Raw genomic sequence first — 13,636 nt, 5'->3', positions numbered from 1 at the left:
TGAGAGTTTCATCATGAATAGTGGATTTTATTAAAAACTTTTTCTTTATCAATTAATATTATTATGTAGGTTTTTGCCTTTTAATATAATAGTTTGCATACATTTATTTTTATTAAACCAGTAGTGTAGGAATGAAAATATTAGCTCTTTACCAGGTCTTCTGTGACACTACTCCTATAGGGGGAAGAAGTGGTTCATGACAGATAAACAAGTGTGGAAGTCTAGGCTCCCCTCCTCTTCCATTGCTAATGGAACTGAGTAGGAAGTCAGAAGATTTTTTTCAATTTGATTAGAGTCGGCTGTTTTTGCTAGGCTGTTCCTTTTCTTGTATTTGGGCTATTAAGAACAGATAATTCTTGTGAATGCTTTTTTTTTGTCTCTCTCCACTCATTGTTATTTCCAGTTGGGCTGCTTTCCTAGCACCTAGTGGAATATATAAAAGAAAAAGAAAATCCAGTACCCAGGAAACTTACTTCCATGTTTTTCCTCAAGTCCTGAGGTACGTAGTCAATATGCCTTCTTCTCTTTCTATTTAAAGATCTTATGTTTGTTTTGCATGTGACATTTGGGGGTTTTAGCTTTATTTATTGCTAGGAATAGGGAGAAGTATACCTATTCCATCTTGATTAGAACTGAAAGTTGGCACGTACTTTTTAAGAGCTTAATCACATTAATTGTTGTGCATTGTTTTGCCAGTAAATCTAGAGAATTTTATTGCCACCAGATTTTTCAATACTTTCAGAAAAAAAATTTCCATTAAAAGCAAGTGGTAGATAATTTATATGTAAAATAGAAGAAGGAATCTACACTTTATATATTTATTTTAGACATAGGTCTGCCTTAGAATTTGAGAGACACTGTTAGTCACTACGGCATACAAAAATGCATGAGAAGTTGTTACTTCACTAAAAAAATGATAAAGGATTGATTAGTAGATAAAGAAAAATAACCACATAATAGAAATAAATGTGTTCAATTTAACAAGTGAGGTATGCCCATGATAATATCTAAATACTAAAGAAGGAAAACATAATTTGAGCCAATGGTTTCCAAATGGCATTAAATATACCTAGTGGATTTTAAAAATCAGAGATACTAGGCACCAACCCAAAGTTTCTGATTTAGTGGAGCCAGATTTTCATTTTTAACAAGATTTCTGGTGTTGCTAATATACTGGTTCAGATACCACATTTTGAGAATTACTAGTATAAGGACTCTGTAAAAAGTTTCTGGAGAGTATAATTCCTGATACTGCTTATAAATGAATGAGAGTTCACTAGAGAAATCAGAGTACAATGCTTAGCTGTCAAAGATGTTCTAAAGATGAGCTCTTAATAAAGATGTAGGAATTAAATATTTTGCATGAAGTAGTTATTATAAGTCTTAATTTCACAGTGCAGAAACTTTGGTTGAGGGAGAAATGTTAATATATATATAAATAAGATAATATTCCAGTTTCAGACCTGGGTTGAAACAACAAAGGTCACATTTCATCAAAAGGCATCAGAAAAGTTAGAAAGAATGAAGTCGTTACTAATGTATTAGTAGAAAAGGGGTTATATGTCTTTAAATTGAAACAAGTTTTGGTTCTATTTAAGGCTAAATGTCAGCTTATTTTTATCTGATCAGTCTAATTAAAAGAAGGTGAACCTATGAAGGTAAGACCAATGCTAGATTTGCTAAGTGAATTTCTCTTTTTTTTTCCCCTGAATCACATTTTGGAAATATTTGATTGTACAGTGCCTTATAATTAAAATCTTCTATCAGATGCTTCATTTCATTTTCTTCTTTCTAACAACCTGAAAAGGTTGTTTCTCTTTCTCTCCGATAAAAATCAGAGACAAGTACCAACAAAACCTGGATACATGGGAAAGTCATTTTGTTCTACTTTCAGAAATTTCAGGTTCTCATGCTGTATATTTTTAGATTAACAATACAATTTTATATAAAGTCTCTTTCTTATCTTACATTCTAGTTTACTTCTTCAGTATATAATTCCAAAAATTTGTTTAATGTCACTTTTTAAAATTATTTTTACCTTTCAAATTTAAATTATGAAAAAAACAAAGATATCCCTATCTTAATTATATTACTCTTCTGTTATTTCTGTAAGCATATTTGTTTGGAAAGATTATTGGCCAAAGATGCAAACTAATTAAATGTAAAACCTGGCACAAAGTAGGTATTACAGAGATATTTGTAAAAATGGATGAGATGATTTATTGTTTCTCTCCAGTATAAACACAGCCATACCACCTTTAGACTTCCTGAAAAATGTTCATCAGGAAGTCAAGGTCTGTTAAATATATCATCTGCTTATGGACAAAGATCATAATAAAGTAATCATGACTGTGGAATGGGCAGCCATACTTCAGCCAAACAACCTACTTGTGATCCTTCCCCTTGAGCCCTCACTGGAATCCCATAATAACACTTGAGTTGTGACTAAAGGTAGCTTTAAAGTAGGAAAGGGAGATTACACCCACAGAAGAAGCTAGAAGGAGAACAGCTATTCAGTAAAGTACCCCCAATATTTCCATCTGGGTCTTTGGAGGCAGAGACAATTCCGAAAAGGCCACATCTCTCTCTCTCTTTTAAGTATAATTACTCCAGTATTTTAGAAACAACAACAACAACAACTATCCATCTGGAAAAGCGTATGCATACAAGGAAACAATTCGATTCAGAAAAGATGTTTCCTCTTCAGAATTGTCTCTGCCTCCAAAGTGTCAGGTTGAAAGACTAGAACTATTTCACACTAAACTTTGAAGAACAATAGAGCCTCAGAAATATCCTTAGATTTTTACCTGCCCACTAGTTTTCTTTTCCTTCTTTAGTTGAAATAAGGGAAGGGACTTATGGTAGGGGTGAGTTGAAAGGAAGCAAATGATGGCTTGTGGTCATCATCTCAAAAAACCCTTTAGCCCCTAAGCAAGGGAAAAGGATGCTAAGTAAATTGTAACTGGCAATGATTGGAATATGTCTGCCTGTTCTCTGGCTACGACAATATGGGCACTGATTTTCTTCAAATGCTCGTCTGGAACTTGAGCATCATTATTAGCACACTACACATGTGAGTCATTCTACACAGTGAGACATCTTGGCATTGCCCATTGAGTGCAGAGTATTATATCCTGATTACACAACACAGTTATTATTCATTGACATAAGCATCTTGTCTCTCCACTCTCTTTCAATTTTGGACAAACTTAGGGTGACCTGACCACGGTTGCCCCACAGTGCATAAGGCAATATTAACAATTTATGAATGTTCTCATGAATTAATATTGAAAAGAGAACACACATTTATAGAAAAACATGCAATAAAGATGAGTCAGTCATGTGCATTCTAGTTTAAAAACAAAGCAAGCTAAAAACTTTGGTTGCATTTTGACAAATCAAAACGAGGGGGTTAAAGCCGTTACTTGGTTAATAATTCAGAGAGGAAAGAACCTGATATTTGGGCCTATATATTACTATTATACCCAAAAGTCTAAAACTTGGATATGCATGTTCTTTCCTAGAGCAGCCTGCAGTGGTCATTGACATGAGAGGTACTGATCTACACACTTTTTGTCCACTTTCACCACACACTTATTCCCAAACATATTTGCCTCCAATTTTCCATTCATGTTCTTTCCAAAGTCCTAAAGTACCAGTCAAGTTTTATGCAGAATTTCAGGCATATCACTAAGTTGGAATGCTTCTCTTTCACACCAGCTTATGACCTGTAAATTGCTTAATGCCCTGCTGACTTGGAAGATTCCCCTCAACACCACCTTTCAGGATCTTGTGAATGTGAGGCTATAGTGCAGCAGCCATCCGTTTTTAGCTCTCACCATACATCAAATTGTCCCAACCATAAACCAGGATGAGGTTTTTATTCCACCCCCACTGGGAAGTAGATAACATCCCATAGGACCGGGTGTATGTGTTAAGGGAGACGCTCAGTCAGATAGTAGTAGGTGATTTGAGGAATCCATGACTATCTCTTATAAACTTACTGATGTCCTCTGAGCCATTTCAGACCTGATACTGAATGACACTTTTATCATACTATGGTTTACTAATGTGCTTGTCTGGCTGTATGACTTGATGGACCTGATGATACTCACTTCTGACTATATAATCATTTGATGTTCCATGTCAGGTGCTCAGCATTTACTGGGGACCAAAAACATGGCAGAACCTGCTTTTCAGGTGGTATATATATATATCTGATGAATATGGCACAGCATTATTCCAGAGCCTTTAGGACTCTATGCTGCCACTCCTCCAGGAGGGCTCCAGAAATTCACAGAATGCCCTATGTACCAAAAACACATGTGAGATCATGGGCTATGATGCCCATGTCATGCCACATAGCCCAAGAAGCAGGGACAATTTGTACAACAACCTGAATCTCTTGCAAAGCTCTCTCTTATGCTCTGGTGTCATTCAAAGCTGTTGTCCTTTCAAGACACTCAAGAAATTATTATTTCTACATTATTGCCAAATCTAGTTTGTATTGTCTCTGAAATCTGAACAGACCTCCAAGTGATGTGCTTCTTTCTTAGTGATTCACATGTATGTAGTCTTTACTTTGGCACCTCTGTCACAACATTCTGTTGACACTTAAAAACCTCAGTGAAATGGAATGCTGCTGAATTTTTGTTCTTTGGTTGTGCAAATGTTTTACTAGGGCATTCAGAGAACCTATCATTTCTGCTCCCAGATCCAGCCAACAGAATGGTAACAATATTACAGATCAATGTGACTCCCAGAAAAATATCCAGATAATTAAGTTCCCTTCAGAATATATTGTCAAAAGAGCCTAATGTTTAACCATAAAAAAGAAGGAAGTTTGAACATATTCTACATCATGAATGAATCCTGAGGACATTGTCAAATAAAATAAACCGGTCACCAAAAATCAAATATTATATGATTCTACTTATATGAGGTAGTCAATATCATAGAAACGGGAAGTAGAATAGTGGTTTCCAAGTGCTGGGGGTAGGGGTTAATCAGGAATTGTTTTGCAAGATGAAAAGTTATATTCACATTGCCTGACAATGTGAATATATGTAACACTACTAAACTATACATTTATACATGTTTAGGATGGTCAATTTTATTATGTGTTTTTTTAACCATCCATAAACATAATTTCAAAGGAAGGATGGAAGTCCTTTCTATCTATGACTGAAAACCTAAAGCACAGAATAAAAGATTGATAATTTTGACTATATTTTTAAAAATCTTCTACATGACAAAACACACACACATACACAAAGTCCACAGATAAAACATAAACTGGGAAAAATCTTTTCAATTCATATCTTAGACAAAAGACTCATGCCCCAAATATACATATGGCTTAGAGAAATTGAGAAAAAATGACCAAGAACCCAATAGAAGAAAAAGGTAAAAATCATAAGAGGTCACAGAAAGAGAACTACAAATACCCACAAACATATGTAGATTCTCAACATCACTAATAACTAAAGAAATGCAATATAAAAGTACAACACGCACCTATCTAGAGGTAACAAATGGTACAAACACTATGTTGCAGGTAGGATTCAAAATGGTACAACTCTTATGGAGGGAATCTAGCAATCTCTTGAAAAATTGCATATGTATTTAGCCTTTAAATCACGCATCCCAATACTAGAAATACATCTCTTCACGTATTAAATGACCCTTGTTCAAAGTCATTCATTGTGGCACTGTTTGTAATAGAAAAAGAGTGAAAATAGCACACACGTTCATCAACGGGGACTGGTTAAGACACAAGACAGTATGTCTGTATCATCCCGTTTATAAGAAGTGCTAACGCATGCAAAGCAGTCTATGATAATGGAAGTAAGAATACTGGTTACCTGTGGGGGATGACAGCCTGGGCGCGAACAAAAAGGAGACTCATAGGGAATTAGAAACACCTTCAATATTTATGTGAGTGGTGGTGACGCAGTTGCATACCCATGTAAATATTGATTAAGAAGTACATTTCAGACTGATGTATTTTACTGTTAAGCTTGTACTTCAATTTTGAAAATTTAAAAATAGGAGTAAGATAATCAGGAAAATGTAAATTAGAATCCCAATAAAACAGTCCTTTACAGTCACTAGAATGATTGTCATCAAAAAGACAGTTAATAACAAGTGCTGGTGAGAACATAAAGAATTTGCACCATTTATACATTGCTACTGAGTAAAATGGTGCAGCCACTTAGGAAATAGTCTCACCATCTTTCAAAAGGTTAAATGCAGAGTTATCATATGAACTAGCTGTTCCATTTCTAGTTATGTACTCAAGAAAAAATGAAAATATACACCCACATAAAAACTTGTACATAACAGATGATAGCATTATTTATAGTAGCGGAAGTAACCCAAATGATCATCACCTGATGAATAAATAAAATGTGCTATATCATACAATGGAATATTATTAAAAATGAAAAGAAGTTAAAACTGAAACATGCTATAACATGGAAGAAACTTGAAAACATGATGTTATCTTAAAGAAGCCAGTCACAAAGCAGCACATACTGGATAATTCCATTTAAATGAAATGTCCAGAGTAGGCAGATCCATAGAGTTAGAAGTAGATAGCGTGGTAGTCAGGGGTAAAGTGATGCGGGTAAATGGAGGTCATCACTAATGGATATGGGATGTCTTTAGGCTTCTAAACTTGCAATGTTTGCGCAACTTTATGAATGTATTAAAAACCAATATAAGCCGGGCACGGTGGCTCACACCTGTAATGCTAACACTTTGGGAGGCCGAGGTAGGCGGATCATAAGCCTGAACAAGATGGTGAAATCCCGTCTCTACTGAAAATACAAAATAGAAAAATTAGCCGGGTGTGGTGGCGGGCACCTGTAATCCCAGCTACTCAGGAGGCTGAGGCAGGAGAATCACTTGAACCTGGGAGGTGGAGGTTGCAGTGACCCGAGATCGCACCACTGCACTCTAGCCTGGGCAGCAGAGTGAGACTCCATCTCAAAAAAAAGCCCAATATATTGTCTATTTTAAACAGTGCAATATATGAATTATGTCTCAATAAAGTTTTGCCAATTAGAAAAAGAGAGTAGGAGAGATGATGTAGTCCTGTAGCAAGAATATGAATGTATACGTGTATACTGCCTGCTGTGGTTGTTCTTTTTGTGTTGATCTTTTTTTTCCTTTATAATAAAATAAACACTAATGTATTTTATTTTGTGTACTTGCCAATGAGAGGCTTGTGTGCCTTTATTAGATTGTCTATTTGATAAGTTTTCCGATTTTAAAAGGTCATTGATTTGGTTGAATGTCTAACAAAATAAACAGCAATTCTGAGCATTGTTTCTTTGAAATAAACCCCACTTGATCTTCATCTCCCATTACCAAAGCGCACAGTCAAATGACTAGGGAGCTGAACTAAACTTTATACTTTAGTGATAACGACCAGTGTGGCAAGCTGAATATTTTACTAAGGACAAAACTTCCGGACCTCTTAGAAGCCAGGCAAGAAATAAATATTTGGGAAATTTTTTTTGACAAGCTATAGTCTATAACACTATAGATAAATATCTACATACAAATTCATTTAAGTATTTTATCATTAAGTATTGTGTATGAGTATGTACATAAGTTTGTGTTGTTTGAATTAACATTTCTTCCTTTTTCAGAGCTAAAAAAATAAAAAACAGTAGCACATCTATGTCATTTTCAGTCACCACATTAAAAATGTTAATTTATTTTTAAATATCTGGTGTGAAATATGCATACTACTAAAAAAAATTAAAACGGAAAATCTCAAGAGGAATCCACTTTAAATGCTTTCTAGATCTTAAAACTAATGTTAAAATACTGCCCATCTTCTGGAATCAATTACTTCCAAGTAAAAAACACCCATTTTTGTCACTTTTGCATTTTTTTAGTTTAATCATTTTGTTCTTTAAAGTGTTCGTTGAAATGAAATAATGGTATAAACTTTGCCATCACTTATGAATCAAAAAATGACAAACCAGGACTGAAGAAATGTTTCTAAAAAGCTTTTGATGATAAAAACCTCTTTATAATGACATGTAAATTCTAAGGCTACCTGTTAGGAAAATTTCGTAATTCTCCTCTCTCCAGCCCATTTTATCTTGCCTAAGTGAAGCTTAGTGTTAAGCAATTAGTCAGGTAATGTAGGAAAAAAAAAAACACCAGTTACGTATGACTATGAATTTAACTTTGGAGGTCATAGAATGAAAGGCATTGTGTAGGTAATTATTTCTTTCACTCTGACGGAGGTAATGAGGGAAATAAAATCTTAAGCTTTTCTGTTTGCAAAAGAATGAAATGAGACCAGAATGTAAGGTCTTTTTCTTTCCTCTTCTTCTTCTTCTTTTTTAGGGAGGTGGTGATAGTCTTGAAATTAACCTTAATCTTTGAATATCCCCTAATTTTAGATTATTTAATACCAAGCTACTCAAATACTTCTAGAAGTGTCCACTATTCTTCTAGTTCAGCTTCTTTTAACATCACAGTTAGAAGTAGACAGCTGGCTGACAGTTCCAGAGAACCTCTTCCTCTAATTAAATACGAGATTATTCTCTTCAATGGTGCATGTCACTGTGTTTAACATCAGCAAATGACATTCACGATGTCCTTTTATATCAGTTACAAATAGTATTCCAGGAGGACTCTGAAATACCCAAAATGTAATGAGTAAAATGTCCCATACATTACAATAAAATAATTGTAAAAAATGTGTATTTCCAGACATCAGTCTTGTCAAAATAGCTAAATTCTGAGATTGTTTCAACACAGGTATAAAATAAACTTAAACTATTTGTGTGATTATCTAGATAGTTAAAATTATGTTAAAATATGTATTTTTTTAGTCCACCAGTTTATATTGTTTTACATTTTAAAAATATTAATTATGTATTAGTGTTACACAAACAGCCAGAAGTTTCATTTTGTGTATATTTTTCTGTTGGGAAGCCTACATATTCCTGCACACCAGCTAATTAATGACTAAATAAAAATTTAAGTCAAAGTATATCAATATCTTAATAATAAGAAATTTGCCTTTTTCAGATTTGCAGGTAGTCATTTATATGTTCATCAGTACTAGTGTTTTAAATCTAATAATTTGTCTCAAAATTCTTATTTTATTTCACCTGGTGGTAACATTGGGCACTGGTAATCATTTACTTCCAAAACACTTCTTTTGTTTCAGAAAATCATATTCACCTGGGTTTCCTCCTATATCTCTGACCATTTTTCTCAGTCTCCTTTGCAATTTAAGAGACCTCAAGAGTTGACTTGTCCCAGGCCTCAGTCTTGGATCTCTTGTATGTGAACTCATCCACTCATACATCTGTAAACACCATCTATAGGCTCATTATTCTCACTTTACATTGCTTCTTAATTCTAGAATCAAATATTGAACTCCCTACTTGACATTTCCTAACTAGGTTTCCAATAGAGATCTCAGACTTATCATGTACAAAACTGAGCTAGTCTACCATTTTCCCTGTCAGTTAATAGCAATACTATTCTTCTAGTTGCTCGGGCTAAAACATTGGTATCACATCGGTGTAATTTAGCCTGAGCAACTGGCTAAATCTCTAAGTCCACTCTGGTCAGTCAGAAATCCTATCTACTTTGCCTGTAATATATTCAGAATTCCATCACTTCTAATTAGACCACTCTCATCACCCTGATGGAAAACACCAGCATCTCTTACTTTCTCACTGTTCTCTTGCACTTTATCTTCAGTATAGCAACTAGAGTATTATTCATATGTAAGTCTGATTACATACTCCTTTGGTTAAAACCTCCCAATGACATCTCAGATCACGGAAAAAAACAAAGCCAAAATTCTTATTATGATCTAAAAGATCCTACATGATCTGGTTGCTAGTTACTCATCTGACTTATTTTCTTGCTGCCTTACTCTTCCTTGTCTTCACTCTGCTCTAGGCCACATTGTTTCTCCTGCTGTCCTTTATTTTCTTTCCTGTATTCTGTGAAACACTGCCCTCTGCCCTTTTACTATAATTTCATTTAAAGTTGAAATTGGGATCATTATCCTCTTATATTCCCTTAGCTATTTACTAGATCCTGAAGAATTATTTAAATTGGATGATAGAACTGATACACTACCCCCACCAAAGCAAATGCTACCAGGGCTTTCAGTAATCCTGAGTACACAGGTAGATCAGATGTTGGAAAAACATTTAAAAATGTAGCTAGCTATTTGTGGTAGGATTGTCAAATAAATATGAAGATGTGTTTTATTATTATATTCAGGTGAACAGTTTGGGAGAAATGCAAGAAGAACAAGAAGTCTGTGCAAATTAAAAAAAAAAAAATACCATGAGAATATCTAGGTGGCATCAAATTAGAGCCTCTGTGTCTATGTCTTTGGTTTTTATGATGTCATTTTTTTATGTAACAAACAGAAATGTAGATGGCATCTAGTACCTTTGTTGTAATCTTCACTGTATTTTCATGTGCATTTTCTTACATGGACTTATTTGTACTAAATCTAAGGATCAGCAGTTAATAGCCTACTGTGCTTCCCACGAAAAGGATGGTAAGATACAGACATTGAGTTGTCAAGGCAAGAAATTCAGCTTGCTGTCTTTATGCCTCTCTGATAACCAAATAACATGTTTTTATTTTCCCACAAATGATGTCAACTCCAGATTTTAAAATTTTGCCACTGAATTACTAACTGATCTTTTAAAAACAAAACATCATTAGAAAAATACATCCAATCAAATAAATTCACAAACTCTTCTAAGTTTAAATTAATCCAATAACTTTATAAGTTAATAGAAATGTTGCAAAAGTCCTTGGGGAGTGTAGATGGTAAAGTAGACATCTGGAGCAGATGAAGATATGGAAATATTTTTAAAGTAATTAAACACAAAAGTCTTTGTTTTTAATGTATGACTCCTTTCTCTGGTCCCACTACATCATTTGCATCTGCATAAATTCAAGGCTTTGTAGGAGAATTTATTTATGGAGAAAAGAAAAAACAGCTATAGAAAATGAAAGTATGCCTCCACTCTTCACAGAACTGACAATGTTAACAGCCTGCCTGTAAACAGTGTTTCCGTTATAATCTTCCTCCACCCCTGAACAATTTATACAATGATTATAACTTAGCTTTAAAAAATCTGTGCTTTGTTCTCAATTATAAATGGGAGCTAAACATCTGGTACTCATGGACATAAAGATGGCAACAATAGACTGTGGGGACTACTAGAGCAGGGAGAGAGGTGTGGGGGCAAGGGTTGAAAAACTAACTGTTTGGTACTATGCTTAGCACCTGGATGATGGCAGCATCACCTCAGCATCATGCAATATATCCAGATAACAAACCTGCACATGTACCCTGAATCCATAAAAGTTGAAAAAAATCTATGCTTGATCTCTAATATTTAGAAGAAAACAAATCATTGGGAAGTTGCATTGCATCCCAAATCGAATGGACATCTCAAAGTCCTTATCTTATGAAGAATAACTGCATTAGGATTATCCTTATTCCTAATTCTAAAAATACACACTGTGGTGTGACATATTTATAATACTTCTCAGTGCGCTGAGGCAATTAGCTAGTAAGTTTACATCTTCATTATGCAATCATATACATTTAAACTAAGGAATATCAAAGTTTCTGCCAGACTGGTATGCATTAACCATAATGTTGGTATCTAGTTTCATCTTGTGACTTGCTAATAAACTATATATGACAATGAAGGAAAGAGAGACATAAGAAAGGATACAAACATGCAGTCAAAGGGGCCTAAGAAAAATTTCTGCATTACGACATATTATAATCTGATAAAGCATCAAAGACATGTTGAAAATATCCCAAGAAAAATCTCTGGCCAAGGAACAAAGAAAAGAGGTGAGGGAAAAGGCAGTCTTCAACTGGAGCATCTCCCAGTGGCTTTGCCGTAATGTAAGACCACCTTGGAAACAGCGAGGAACAATGGGTCAATGAGAGGTCAAAGGTTATTCTCAAATTTTCAATACTTGAATCACTTTCTATCATAGTGTTTCATCTTTATTCCTAATTTTACTGATCCTGTGCAAAATGTCAACAGTAGTTGAAATACAATATATGTCTAGATATTTAAAACATATATATCAAAGTCAGTAAATGTTAAATAAAACATGACTCCCCCTATGTTGATATCTATTCCTTTTGAGTTGAAAAAATAAAGAATATTCCTCAAAAAACTTTTATATAAGTGAAAACTATAAAAATATCAAGGACAAATGAGATTAATCATTATTACATAACAGTGTTCTTGAGATGAACTGCTGATATTTGGTGAATATTAAAATGAACATATAATTCACAAATCATTATATATTCAATAAAACTTACTTGATTTATTTTTATTTCTGCAAAATCACCTTATGTAGTTATAATCAAATTCTCACATAATTTGAATTATTTTAACTATAATGATTTAAATATTTTAAATGTGTTCAAAGTGTACAAAATGTGAGTTTTTATTAAATATGCAAATTAAGATCAGTGTAATCTTTGGAAATTTTAATATTAGATCTGTTTTCAAATTATCTTTTCTTAAATATTATAAGTAGTCTATTATATTAATCAGAATATTTTAGAAAAGTAATATATATATCATAAAATTAAATAGTACCTGGGCATTAATATTTTAAATCAAAATAGTTACATAAAAACAGTTTGTACTGTTTAACTATTTTAAAAGTTCATTAAATTGCATGATACTTTGTGCAATTCTTGCATTCAATGTCCTTTGATCCTTCCATATATATAGTTATGTTTCACGTGTTATATCTGAACCTACTTATACATGCAACTACAGACATCTACTTTCTTTTTTTTTTTTTTTTTTTTTTTTTTTGAGGCGGAGTTTCACTCTGTCGCCCAGTCTGGAGTGCAGTGGCCGGATCTCAGCTCACTGCAAGCTCCGCCTCCCGGGTTCACGCCATTCTCCTGCCTCAGCCTCCCGAGTAGCTGGGACTACAGGCGCCCGCCACCTCGCCCGGCTAGATTTTTGTGTTTTTTAGTAGAGACGGGGTTTCACCGGGTTAGCCAGGATGGTCTTGATCTCCTGACCTCGTGATCCGCCCGTCTCGGCCTCCCAAAGTGCTGGGATTACAGGCTTGAGCCACCGCGCCCGGCCTACTTTCTTATTTATTTTCTACATTTGAAAGTGACATGAATTTTTAAATATTTTATAATATTCCTCAGTAATCACAAGCAACTATCGTAAATACAACATTAATCCCTCTGTATCTTTGGAAATGGGAGGTGGAATATGAGAGAAAAGCAAGAAAAAGATAACTGACATTATGTTAAAAGATATTTTATTATCTAAGACTATCACAGTGATACACTTTAAGAGACAATATGACCATATAATTCGTTGCCTCGCTAGAAAGCAGTGTTCATCTCTGATTTTGAGAAGCAGATACCCCTAATCTCCTGAACTATTTGAGGCAGTCACTTTGTTCACCTTAATTCCCACATAGTGTTTGTTAGTCAGGAGAGAATATTCTCAGAGATATAAATTGTAATGTTCCCACAATAAGCACTGCATCCTCACAGAAGATGACATCCGTAAGTTCTTTAATAAAATGTGTGTGTTTGTGTGCG

Source organism: Chlorocebus sabaeus, chromosome 22 (genome assembly GCF_047675955.1).
Source record: "Chlorocebus sabaeus isolate Y175 chromosome 22, mChlSab1.0.hap1, whole genome shotgun sequence".
In the NCBI taxonomy this organism is placed as follows: Eukaryota; Metazoa; Chordata; class Mammalia; order Primates; family Cercopithecidae; genus Chlorocebus; species Chlorocebus sabaeus.
Note: the sequence above shows the minus strand (reverse complement) of the source record.